This window comes from Cuculus canorus, chromosome 1 (assembly GCF_017976375.1).
Source record: "Cuculus canorus isolate bCucCan1 chromosome 1, bCucCan1.pri, whole genome shotgun sequence".
Classification (NCBI taxonomy): Eukaryota; Metazoa; Chordata; class Aves; order Cuculiformes; family Cuculidae; genus Cuculus; species Cuculus canorus.
The window spans coordinates 195,809,506-195,823,125 of record NC_071401.1 but is presented as its reverse complement, the minus strand read 5'-3'; the positions used below and the strand labels follow the sequence as shown (position 1 = coordinate 195,823,125).

Below are 13,620 nucleotides of genomic sequence, written 5' to 3'. Positions count from 1 at the left end.
TCTTATCCTTCACTTTTTCAGGGACAGGAGTGTGACCTGTGGGTTTCAGAACCTGAAGTAATGTGGTACTTCAGAGCCTCTGAGAGAGTCAAGATCAGCTTTCGCATCCTGATGCTCTGGCATGTGAAGTAACAGTGTAACTGCAGCCTCATCACTGCCCTCAGTCATGAATTATAGGCTCTTCTTTGCCTTTTATGCAAGAATGAGGGGTACAAATTAAAAGCAGTACCTTTATGGACAACTCCTCTTACACCTTGGTGGGTACAGCCTTTCTTGTCCCATCATTGTTTATGTGACACCTTCATCTTAGTGGTGACTGAAGATCATCCTCTGGCACTAATGGCTGCAACTGCATATACCCAGTGCCTACAGATGTCTGGCAGTTAAAAGGAAAGAATATCTCTAGAAACTGATTTGGTGAAAATCCAACCTCCTCTGTAATAGCACATCCTGACTTTTAAGAGGAAAAAGCTGCAGCAGCCATTTGAAAGTTAGTAAAGCTTTTCCAGTCCAGGCTAGAATGATAAGGTAAAAGGTTTCCTGCCTTTCCAGTGCACTGATGTGTTCCTTGCTCTTTCTCCCAGCCCCCAAATTTTTTGTTGCTTTTGTCCATTCCTGTTCTGATTTCTCTAGGTTCAAATCGGAACCCCTTTACTTTGAAGCTCAGGTTAGCACAAGGCAAGGCATTGGGCATTACTGTTGCTAAGAGCAGCCCGTCCTCTCCCAGTTGCATGCTTCTTTGTTGACAGGGTCAGAGCATGATTGAAGGGTGAGAGATGCACAAAAGCAGAGAAGGCTTGAAATTAAATAGTCTTTGAAGCTTTTTCTTAACTAGTCTCAGTCTGGCACAGACCCTTGCCTTAAGGGGATGGTCCAGTAGAATAGCAATGACCTCAAGCTACTGCTCTGCCCATTCAAGCATGCAAGGAGGAGAATTTATCTCAAAAATGACCATACGAGAATATCAGCAAATAAATGTTTGTAAAATATGTACATTAACATTAGAAGAAAGAGAGGACTATTTTTTTTTTTAACTGAATAAAATTCTTTTTTTTTTTTTTTCTGAAATACTGAATGCTACACAGGAACAAAAAAATGGAAAATCCTGGTGGGTGAAACCTTTATCTCTTCTCTCAGTTATTACTAGTGCCAATGGAGTAGCTGTCCTAATTAAAAAGAACTTGCCCTTTCAAACTGAGGAGCTGGATTCTGATCCAAATGGCCTTGTAGAAAAGAAATAGCTGAACTAAGTCATTACTCTAATTAACATTTATGCTCCTACTGTTAACAATGTGCTTTTAAGAGAAACCCATGGCATGGGTATTCCTCCTTAAACCATCTAATAGTCTGGTGTGGGTACTGATTTTAATTGCCCTTTGGTTATCAACTTGGACTGATCTACTAGGGTTGATTGCATTGTAAATCAGATATCTCAAGTAAGGCACTAATTAGCTAATGAACGATAGATATTTGGAGTGATGAGTGGAGCAGCTGCTCATGCTTATTTAGCCAAGTGGTGTACTTAAATGTTCTGAGTTGTGTATGGAAAGAAGTGACCATTCACCACTAAGTAGGAAATAATGTATTAGCTGTTACCCAGTCTGCTCCTTGGTTTAATCTTCCAGTTCCCAGGATTAGGCCAGTCCCCTGTGATCTACATCTCTAAGCTGTTTCTGTGATTTGTAACTCACAGAACTATAGTTTGAAGCCCTGCATCTCTGTTTGACTTTGTTTATATATTTCTTGCCTCCCTTAGCATAAATCATAATGACAGCTTAATTGGTTTATATTTCTGAAGCAGTTCAAATTGTGAAATGTTGCATAAGTGTTCAAGGTTGTTATTACTTTGTGACTCTTCGCAACCATTTTCTTTCCAAAATGAAAATGAAAGTGAAATTATTTTCCATTAACAAGAGTAAATATGGTGAATCCTGTCATAAGTAATCACTCAAGGATCACAAAAAACACCCCTTTATTTCACAGTCTTTCACTTTCTAAGTGCTTGAACCTTGCATCCCCTTGATAAAACAGTAAATCCATTAACTTCACCCGAAGATTTGATTTATGCTTACGCGATCAGAGAATCTTTGGTACCTGTGGCTCTGTGAGGGTAGTTTCATGATGGAATAAAGATCCTGGAAAATACTGATCTGCTTTAAAGATTTTGCTATAATTAAAACATTTGATACAGTTAGAATTTGAGATTATGACTTCTTTATTTCCCAGAAGGACATTTGTAGTTGTACCAGTCTTTAAAACACAGTCTTGTATTGTATTGTATTATTCCAATCTGTAATGGAACATCCCTTCAATAAATTACATGCAGAGTTTACATATACCAAACTGATTTTATTTATATATTTTGTTTTCCATAGAGCAGTGTTCACTCAAGATGAACTCTCTGGCTTTTTGGTAGGAACTGGCCAGCACCAAGTATTTTTAACAGGTGCCGTGTTCAAAAAAATAACGTCACACAGAGAAATATGTTTGTGCATTTAATTCCCTTTGTTGCTTCCACTGGCTCACAGGGCAGAGTCAAGAGGTATCCATGACAAAGTAGAAAAGTCTTTTACCCTAGAACAGGATTTTAGGATCAGAAATAAAGCAAGCAGGCAAAACAAGGACAGCCAACAAAAAGTAGCCTGGGGCAACAGAGTGTGTCAATGCGAAACAGAAAGATAAGAAATACTTGGACAGTTGTGCATGTTGGCTTCAATATGTAATGACTGTTGTGCTGGTTTTGGCTGGGGTAGCTAGTGTGGAGTCCAGATTTTTAAACTATTGCTATTTTTTTCAGATGAAATTATTTAAACAATCGACCTGGTGTATAACAATTCCTTTGCTCTCTCTCTATATTTATTTATTTGTCTGACTGCCTTAAGACAATTATTACATGTCATCTTAGAGAGAAAAAGTGAAAGCTCTCCTCTTCTTTTAATAATCACTCTTTCTGCTGTTGATCATTTGGATCTACAGCTCTCGCTGGTATAAATTCCAATTATGTTGTATATTTCTAGCATAAATAAAGGGCAAAATTTGGACCATTGGCTCCAATAACACTTTATTGAGTCAACACTGACAACTGCAGCACTAATCCAGCTGCACTCATGCGGAGACTTCTATGGCCTTGGGAGAAAAGTGTGTACTTATGCCTAAATTGTGCCATAGTCAAGAAATTAGTGGGAAGCACCTATATTCCACACATTTCTACAGCAGTCCTATCCATGCTCAAAGAATGCATAATATGAGGTAGATGGATGGCAAAATATTCAGGCTTTCACGGTGGCGATGACACATTCTTGGCAGCTTCATGGCCACTTTCTTGGTAACCTCATGAACAAATAAAAGAAGCGGTGGAAGGTCAGTGTTTATATAATGTCTCACCTTGCACAAACAGAGAGTACTCTACCTACTAGATGAAGGTGACCCTCCATTCTTTCTTTCGGAAGAATGACACTGTGAAGCTTATAATTTGTGGGGCCTGAAAAAGAGAAAGCCAGAAGTGGCTTGACTAGTGTAGGAATGAGGAGATTCATCAAGCATGGCCAAGTTTATTCATTAAAGACTTCAGGACTATCTCTTTCTCTACTTTGTTGTTCTACCACGATGTGATAAACTCACTCCAGGAAATACCAATTATATCACTCCCTGATATCTATTCGTTTGTTTCTTACCTGAATTTTTCGAATTACTCAAATGTAATTCTTTTTAAAACCTTTTTTTTCCTTCCTGCCTGAAGGGTGCATTACAGCACAGGTAGCCTGTGTTTTTTTAGGATGGCCTTTAAGTCTGGGGATGGCCTTTTATGCAGTAACTGAGCTCTGGCGGAGATAAAATTCTTTGTTATAGCACAAGTACTTATTGGTAGTAAAGTTATGGATGAAGACTCCCAAAAGAAAAGTGAAGCTCTATATCTCTGTCATGTTGGGACTAGGGTGGTAGATGGTCATGTGAGTAAAAAAAATACCATGTTAGAAAGAGACATCATCATACTGGTTTTAAGGGAAAACAGGAGCACAGGGTATCCATTACATGTTTAGTTATTGCTTAGTATTTAGGATTTATAACACTAAATTACCTAAAAAAATCCTGATTATTTACTTTAATGTGGCAATATAATAATCCTCTGCTGATGAAAACAGAATTGATATAGTTTTTTTTTTTCCTCTGGGATTTTTTTTTAAAGTTTTTTTTTTTTTTTATTTTCTTTACCTGGAATTACTGGAAGTCTCTGAGAAGTATTTTTATTTATTCTGACAACTTCTTAAGGGAAGAACCAAGAGGGAACATCTGATTTATTCACATTGTGCAAGATGACTATCCAGGACAATCTACAGATGCCTTTTTAGGCACATAAGGCAAGATTTCCCTATTTACCTCTACACTTGGCAAGATAACTTTCTCTGGTAGCAGCTTGAATAAATGAATACAAAAGCTGATTGACTACAAGCATCTCTTTTTTTTTTTCACTAAAACAAATTTGAAGAAAATGTCAGACAAAATTAACTGTCTAGAGTGCCTTCTTGAAGTTGTCAAGGAAGTTGGAGATGACAAGTTTCCAACTATAATTCAGAGAAAATGCCACTGTGAAATTCTACAAGGTGTCTATAAATGCAGCTTTTAAAATAAGTCTAAATTCCTATAAAATAAAAGAAATATAATACTGATTAAACCAGGTTGGATGCATTAATCCAGCATCTTGTCTCAGGCTAAGACAGGTCAGACAATTCTCAAGACTATAAAATCTCTACAATATACACTTTTGAGCAAACTTCAGCTCATCTCTGTTCCCCTATACAATTTCCAGATGCAGCAACTATGGATTGATTTAACGTGTGTAATCTCTCAAAAATTTATGGTATAGGAGCTGTATGTTCTTTAAACTGATTCCCATTTTTGACTCACATTGCTCTGGAAAACATCAGAAGTTCAACAGTTTAATTAATTTTGAATGCAGATGCTTCCTCTCACTGACCTTCAATTTCTCATCTCGAATTTGATGTACATTTTGTATATATTTACTTTTAACATATCCTTTCTTTTTTATCACCTCGGTACATAAACGCATTTGATTTGTACAACTGGAACACACTTTATAATTTAGGGAGTTTATAATTTTCTTTGCTTTTCTCAGAAGATCCTTTATTTCTGCATTCTTTTTTTTTGCTTAAAAAAGCCTAGGCTACCACTATATTCAATAAAGTTCTTAAACACATTATTGAACATCTGCTCACATCTTTCTATTCATTCCATAAGCTACCTTCCAGTTTACTGTTCTTGCTCTGCTTTCTATTTAGCAGAAGGAAATTGACGTGTACAGTGAGCTGTCTGCAGTAACGCCAGTATCACTCTAAAAAAGGAGAGTAATTTTACAACAGGACGGTTCCCTGATTTGCATTTATCAATAATAAATTTCATCTAATGTGATGCCTTCCTATACACTTATATTTTGTTTCTTTTTTTTCTCTTGAGTCCTTCTGAAACTTCAGAAATATGCGCTTCTGTGGCCAAATTAAACTAGGAAAAATTTTATCTAGAAATTTTCTTAGTATTTTTCTCACATTTCCTTTCCACATCATTTCTAAGGGTATAAAGCCATGGAGACACTACTGTCAAAAGGAAGGGACTCTGCTGACAGCTGTTCTTTAAAATGGCAAAAGCCTTTTACTTCTACAAGAACTTTAGCACTAATGTATAAATTACACAAAGTAAGAGTTCAGGGGAAGCGGGCAATCTCATAGTTCGTTAAGCTTAAATCTTAAGTGATGGCAGAGAGCAATACCATGGTTCATTGTAGTGGGACCTTGGTTATGAAAGATCTGAATCATGTCATATATCAATAGCCATCTAAAAGCTGTCTGGACCTTCTTGTAAGGTCAGCAACCAAAGACACATATGCTTCCGGAGCTCAATTCATCCCACCTAAGGTCACTGCCCATGGCAGGTAAGTAGAGCGAGCTGGTTACTTTAAACTAGACACCTGTCTTCTAAGTAGCAAAAGGGAAATGAGTTTTAAATCTATTCTTATCTTTTAAGGCACAATGAGAAGTGACTGCTCAAGGGCTGAATCCAAACAACAACAGCCAACTTACTACAAAAAATATACATATCCTATGGAAAGAAGTATCCATATCTGCTTAGCTGCAGCAAAGAATACACTGTTTAGGAATTTAACCATTTCTCTTTTATGGGAAAGCAGAAGTTTCAGATAGTACTATAGCTTTTTAGAAGATGAGGTCTGGTGACAGAATTGCTTCAAAATGTGCAAAATGCAATAAAAATATTTACTAATTTATTTATCAAGCTGTATTGTTGCACAGTCTTGTACCAATATCCTGCATTCATACTTCTGTGACTCGCTTGTGAAATTCAAATGTCCATCTATGTTAATTATTAATTCCTATCCCCTGTTTTCCTGAAATAAATAAGAGCTCTATCTAGATTTTTCACTTCTCGTATGCTGTGCTCAGTATAAGATCAAAACATGGGCGTTAAAGGTCACTTCATATTTGCTGGTGGTTGGGAGATCTGTGATGATGTGCAGTGCGTGCAGCACACTGCTGCATCTGATAAGCAGTCATCGCTCTTCTAGGCCTTTATCTAAAATTGATTTTGTTCTGCTTCTCAGAGAGAAATAAAAACTTGAAGAATATTTTGGAGAAATAAGGTCAAGACCTTAATCTTTGAGGAATCTTAAAGCAAGACAGTTCCCTCTCTATAGCCACATCCACCTGGACTTAACGCAGGATGATTCGTAGTTACTTTATCTGAAATGTATTTACACCTTCAACCCATGGGGGTTCCCAGGTCTGACGAGAGAACTGTTATTTCCCAGCTGTGAGAGATTTAGTGCTTAAGGGCATTGTATCTGTTCACAGGATTTGGACTACATAGAAATTGAAAGGGAAGATGAAAACAGTTCGGACAGTATCTAATTCTGTAAAGGTGAAATTGTTGTTTCTACTTGCTTCTTGTACTCTTACACATAATTTTTAGGGATTAGTCTTGCATATGTGCCTAAATTTGTAGATGAGCTACTATAAACAGCTAAAAGATTAATTAACAAAGTCTAAGGTATGCAGAATATAAAACTACCCGAGAACTTAAAAAGAAACGAAAGAAAAAAAGAAAAGAATGCTTTAGTTAAAAGGAAAAAAACCAGCTATGTAAAATAGAACTATGGAAACAGAGATGAAGAAAACTTAGCAATCTGAACTGTCTGAAATACACTTAGCATGAAGTGACATTTGTGAGGAAAATACGAGAATTAACTTTGGATGCCTTAATTTGGGGGTTTTCAAAATTTCTGAAAATCAGAATTGGTCCCCTATGCAGATCCGATATACTCTATCAATACCTTAGTGTTACAAAAATTGTTTTGCTACTGATGTTTATCTTGAAAAATAGCAATTAAGAAGAAACATACTCATATATCCTTATTTTTACAGTCTTCCCCAGTCTGTCTGGAAAAGAGAGTTTCCTACTGGGGACAGTTGGTGTCTGATAGTAAAAGAAGAGCAGGTCTGTCATGTCAGAAGGTTTGACAGTCTGTCTGTCTCTCTCTATTCCTGTATTTGTGAATTTAAAAACTTCCTCTGCAGTTGCTTTCATTGGGGGCCAGAACACTCTTGGGCAAAAAATCCACAGCTATAATTAGTGAGTTAATTTTAATGTAGATGAATAGACAATCCTGAAGCCAGTTATTAAAATGTCATTAGTTGACACAGAAGTTACGTATCTGCCTAATACTGCAAAGCTGCAGAGACCAACCCAAATGAAAATACTGCCTGGGGAAGAGTTACGGGAACACAAGGCATCAAAAATCTCCCTACCTCTGGGAAACAGCTGGACAGTCCCTGCCAGAAAATACTCAAGTGTTTGTTAGAAATGCACAGGCAGTAACTCTTATCTCCTCTGCTCTAGCAGAACCTTGAGATCTCTGGAATATATTCTTTTTTTGGTAGCTTTAGCCATAGCCTAGCACAGTTAGAAAACAGAAAGGGTGAAAAACAGACTATAACAAGTGGCCCTGGAGATCTTTATATCCAACAAGTATGGAATTAGTTCTGTATATCATGTATAACTCATTCTGACAGCACTCCCAAAGTAAATAAATTTTAATTTGTATTTTTAATTCAGATGATAATATAACAGCAAGGCTCAGAGAACTAAGCAATCTGGATTCAAAGGCTTAATTAGAAAAAGAAGGACTAAGACTTCTCTGGGATCTTCAGTCTCTGGCTGAAAGTATAGGAACTAAAAGTAGCAGCAAGGATCTTAGTACAATTTTGCTTGTAAATGCTCCAGAGAACAGAATAGAAGTTAAGACCTATTGTTGAAAAACATAATCACAAATCTATATTTAATTTTTTTTCCCTAAATGCTGAGAGATCTGAACTACAAGCTCTCCTGACTTCTTTGCCACTTAAATGACACAAGATCGTGAGTAAAAGCAATACCAGTGGTAAACAAAAACCTAAGGTTGTAGAAAGTTCATTTTTTAAATTTCACTTACTTTAACGCCACGCTTAGAGTTCTGTACCTTTGCTCCATCAAGCATCGTTGCTTGATGTATGAAACCAAGAACAAAATCTACGCACCTAACCTTACAGCAATGATTAAAAAAGCTCTAATTATAGTATAGTTACCCGTCAAAATAAATTACTCACTCAGGGTGAGTGGGTGAAAAGAAGTTCGCAAGGATTCCTTAAGGAGGTGGTAGTTGTCTTCAATTTCATTAAAATACATTGCTAATTATATTTTAGCAATGTCTATGTGCTGTTTTCATCTTTGGGAATTTGATAACATGGTTCTAAGGATTTTAAGAAAGAGCCTTTGCAGTTTTAAACTATTCTGTACTTGTGTATTTGTTTGTACTACCGAGCATGTTTCATGGCTTACAAAAGAAAGCTCTTAAATGACATGTACAGGTGACCAGAAATGTTAGAATAAAATAATTTAATAAGAAGATGTCAACTGACTGGACATACTTCCATGGCAAAGTGATGTGTGGATCTGACAGCACAGGGAAATGAGAGCACGGTGTTGCCCCATGTTTGGCTCCTGGAGGTTTACACAGAGTTTAGGTGATCTGTGGAGTCTGCATTTAGGAATCCTTCCCGACTTAAACATCCATTGCACACAATACTAAATACCTCAGAGAAGGTGTCTGCAACCCATTCAACTCGGCCATGTTGGCCATGAAAATTTAATTCAAGGTTTGAGAGACTACAACCACGTCTGATCTTGCCCTGCTGGTTATGGGTCCAGTGTGTTGGACCTGCCCTGAGCAATACCAGAAACACAGATTTTCTTTCCTCCTGTCTTTTGGAGATTGCCAGAAACCTACACACAAATTTGTGTTCAAAGAATGCTCATTGCGTAGAGCCCAGAGTGCAGCAGTCTCAAGCCTCACATCCCAGGGCTTGCAGGCTGTGCACCACTACAGATGGAGATATTGATTTTAGATTTGCTTTTGTTGTTGACATTGTATATTTACAAAATCTGTTTGTTTGTTAGTTTTTACTATAATTTAGATGACTTTCAGACGACTTTATTATAGATTATAAACAGATGCTTCTTGATGTGTGCAATAGGCCTCTAGTCATAAACAAATGCAACTATCATTTTTGAATGCAATAATAAAATACATTTATCATTTTAATTAAAAATTAGGATATTTTCTGCCTACCTAAACCACTGTATACCATTTCAGTCTGTTATTTTTCCGTATGTATTTGTTTGTAAGGTGTTAAAATATCAAAAGTAACTCTCATATCCAGACAATAATTAGACTTCAGAGTACCTGGCCCTTAATTTGTTATCACTAGGGAGCAACCACAAAATCAATATGTAGAGGTTTACTATTCATCATAATATTCACAGTTATTTTCCTAATAGCTGAAAACTAAGGTTTGTCTTTCATTTCCTAGAGTAGTGGCTGACATAGAATTTTGACTGATACCTCAGCAACTCAAAATTGTATAAACAGTACAGACAGATAATCTAAATGAGGATGCTGAATAAACAGAAGCAGGAGTGTATTCGTAGCTGAGTATTGTTTCATCCCACTCTAAAAATAAGCGTGAAAAGGAATGCGTATCTCATTCTGGGCTCAGAATCTGAGTCACACTGTAGTTAGAAGTATACGAATTAAAAGCTTTTAGCTCTGACATACCTCTTGTTTTCTGTCTGATTATTTATCCTTGCTATAATCTCCTAATTCCGCAGCATGACTTTTAGCTTTTCATGATACTTACTTTTTTAAACTAGACTTTCTTTTCTTAGATGAGATCAGTGGAGCTTCAGGAGCCAAGGACACTCCCAGCAGTAACCGCCTTCCTCCACAATCTGATGGTTCATGCTGGCTGGTGCCAGGAGCTTTGGGAGTACGTTCTCTTCCACAGGAGGAGATGCAGACCATCCACAGCTAGGGATACAGACCTAGGGATACATGGAAGGATGGAGAGTGGAGATATCTGCTCTGTCCTGCATTTTGGGATCTTTCCTCACAGAAGGAGAGAGACGTTGGGGAGCTGGTGGTGAAGGTGCTTGGCAAGGCCAGGTAGAGGGGAGTGCATAATAGGTCAGTCCCTGCAATGCAGGGAGAGCAACATCATGGGAGACACATTTAGAACTTCATCCAGTACCTGGGATCGCTGGGTGTCGAGCACATCAGTATAGTAACTGTCACCAAATCCAAGTATTGTTAAAATTTCAGCATGGTGATTCTTCTCCTTCTTTACTACCACCCAAATGCTTTGTCTTCTTTACTTCCACAAGGGCTTACCTTTTCTCAGCAAGTAAGTTAGGATCTATGGCTTCATCATCAAACGCTTATCAATAAAATAAAATTCTTACTACTTTCTAACATTAGTGAGATGACATTAAAAAAAGTTCACTTCTTTGTCCTCCTCATTTTCTCCTTCTTATGTTTCTTCTGATTTTCTGACTTTCTGATCTGGTCTCTGTCATCAGGGCCAGCCTCTCCATTAATTTTATCTGAGTCTTTCTTTGCAGAATCAGTTGGGCCTTTTCTTACAGCTTAAGGGTGGCAAGGTATACTTGGTAATTGTGACTGCACTATGGCTTCCAAGCCATTCTGACAGCAAGGTCAAACAGGTTAGGTTAGACCGTCTTCAGTCTTCAGCTGCAGCTGGAAACATGCTGGGAGCACTGAGACAATCAGGCACAGCAGCAAGATGGATTAAGCAGCAGCAGTTTTTCCACAATTAAATATGTGTTCTGCACTGCCTGTCTGCATGAAGGCTTTTAGTCAGGTCCAGTGCAAAGAGCTTAGCTTAAACTCTGCTGCCTTAAACTGACCCCTTGTCTTTGTTCGGGGCTGGATGAGGAATACGCTCACAGTTTTGAAGTATAACAAGGAGGCACCTGAGTAAAAGAGCAGCTGCAATGAGTCAAACCAAGGGAAACTGTAGCCCGATACTCAGTCTCTATTACTGCCCCTTGATAGGTGCTAAGGCAAAAAATATAAGAACAGGGAAGTTACGCAGAGAAACATGCTGTGCTCCACTGATCTACATTATGTAGAACTCTTGATTCAGAATTTCTGCCTTTACATTTAATAGTCTTTCGTGTTTTCTTTTTCTTCTGTGACTTTGTATACTTGCTTTTGGACTGTATTTATGATACTGGCAGCATCTAACAGTGAATGCCACTATTCTCTTATGCTGTGTGAAAAAAAAAAAAAAAATTTCTTTTGCTTGTTTTAAACCTGCTAATTTCATTGGGCATCTTCTTGTTCTCATGCAGTGAGAAGCCAAGCATCCATTCATTCATTTTCTAGGCACTTTCCCAAGGTTCTCCTGATTTTACATATATCTGCCATATCCCACTTCAGTTGTCCCATTTCCAAGCTGAAAACTCTAAATCAATTTATGCAGTTCCAAGCTTTAATTGCCCTTCTTTCTTTCCCCCATGTAATTTTTGAGAGGCAAGTACCAGAACAGCAGGCAGTATACAAATGTGGTTTTGTATAGTGCTATAAAGGTGTTTTCTGTTTTGTGCTTCAATACTTTTTTTAAAGCTCTTAACTGCTGGCTTTTTTGACTACAAATGATCATGGGATATCTATTCTCTTTTATTAAGATTTCTTTTTTATATATTTATTTTTTTTTAATTAAACACAATTGAAATTATTTATTTGGTGTGCTTTTTGTATCCATAGGAAGCTGATTTTCAGTACTTTATGATTACTGTTTCAACAGTATCATCTTGAACCAGCCCTGTCCATTGCTCAGGCAAGATGAAAAAGAGCTGGGTTGTTATCAGAGATTTTCCAAACAGCAAAATTGCAACAAAAGTTTTGGTGTTTAAACATTTAGTCTCTGCATTATGTCTAGATATGATAATTGCTGGGCATTATGAGAGGGTCTCACATTAGCTATAATGCTAATCTCTAAGGCTTAAGCAAGGAATATCAAGACATTCTTTTTGATGGGGCAATGAAAGAAGAGCAATGAAGCTTGTGAAAGGTACGGAGCACAAGTCCTGTGATGAGCGGTTGATGGAACTGTGGTTGTTCAGTCTGGAGAAAAGCAGGCTAAGTGGAGAACTTATCACTCTCTACAACTGCCTAAAAGGAGGTTGTACTGAGGCAGATTTTTGTCTCTTCTGCCAAGTGACTACCAATAGGGCAAGAAGAAATGGCCTTAAGTTTTGTCAGGGGAGGTTTAGACTGGATATTAAGAAAAACTGCTTTACTGAAGGGTTGCCCAGGGAAGTAGTGGAGTCACCATTTCTGGAGTATTCAAAACACCTTTTGATGTGGCAGTTTGGGACATGGTTTAGGAGGCAGGTGGTGTTGGGCTGGTGATTGGACTTGATGGTCTTAGAGGTCTTTTCCAACCTTAATGATTCTATGATTTTATGATTCTATGATAGAAGATACAGTTTACATTGATCCTAGTTTAATAGAACATCACCTCTTCATTGAAATGGTTCGGTCTTTCATCTTATACATTTTTTCCTTTGGAACTGTACTGATTCTTTTCGTCATTTTAATGATATACTGATTATGTCAACATATGTGGACTGATATCTTACTTTTATTTGCACTGCTTATGCATGTATTTTATTTAAGGACAGGTAGGTGGGTAGGAAGATAGATAGACAGATACAAAGAAATTAATAATGCAAAACTCACTTCTAAATCCTTGGTTACTGGATCATAAAGCACAGAATGTGTTATGTTAGAGGATAGAAGTTGAAAATGTTACTGCATTTTCACTTTGACATTGAAAGAGTTAAATCCTCTGGCTTCTAATCTTAAAAGTGTATTTTTGTTTCTGAGATTTTCATGTATGGAATATTCATAGACATTTTCTGTTAAGACTTTTGTCTCTGTTTCCTGCTAATGTACATAGTCAGTTGAAGTGAAAAAAAGTATTTAATATCCAAAAATAGAATAAGCATGTCCTTCATTTAATACATCTTATGTACTATTCAAGATGCTAGCATTACTGCTGATTAGAACAGCACTCAATTTTGTATGACAGTGGTGAAACTAAGAGCAAAGGGGGAAAAAAGCCAATGTCCTGTGCTTCCAATTTCATGGTTTGTATCACTGTGGTCCTATAATCCCAGAATTTGAGCACTAAT

General features: G+C 37.2%; 1 protein-coding gene across 18 annotated transcripts in view; it reads left to right on the top strand.

The window, feature by feature from the left end:
* The window catches only part of MAGI2 (membrane associated guanylate kinase, WW and PDZ domain containing 2), a 735,321-nt gene that overhangs the window by 459,769 nt on the left and 261,932 nt on the right, over positions 1–13,620 (top strand). The window lies entirely within an intron of this gene.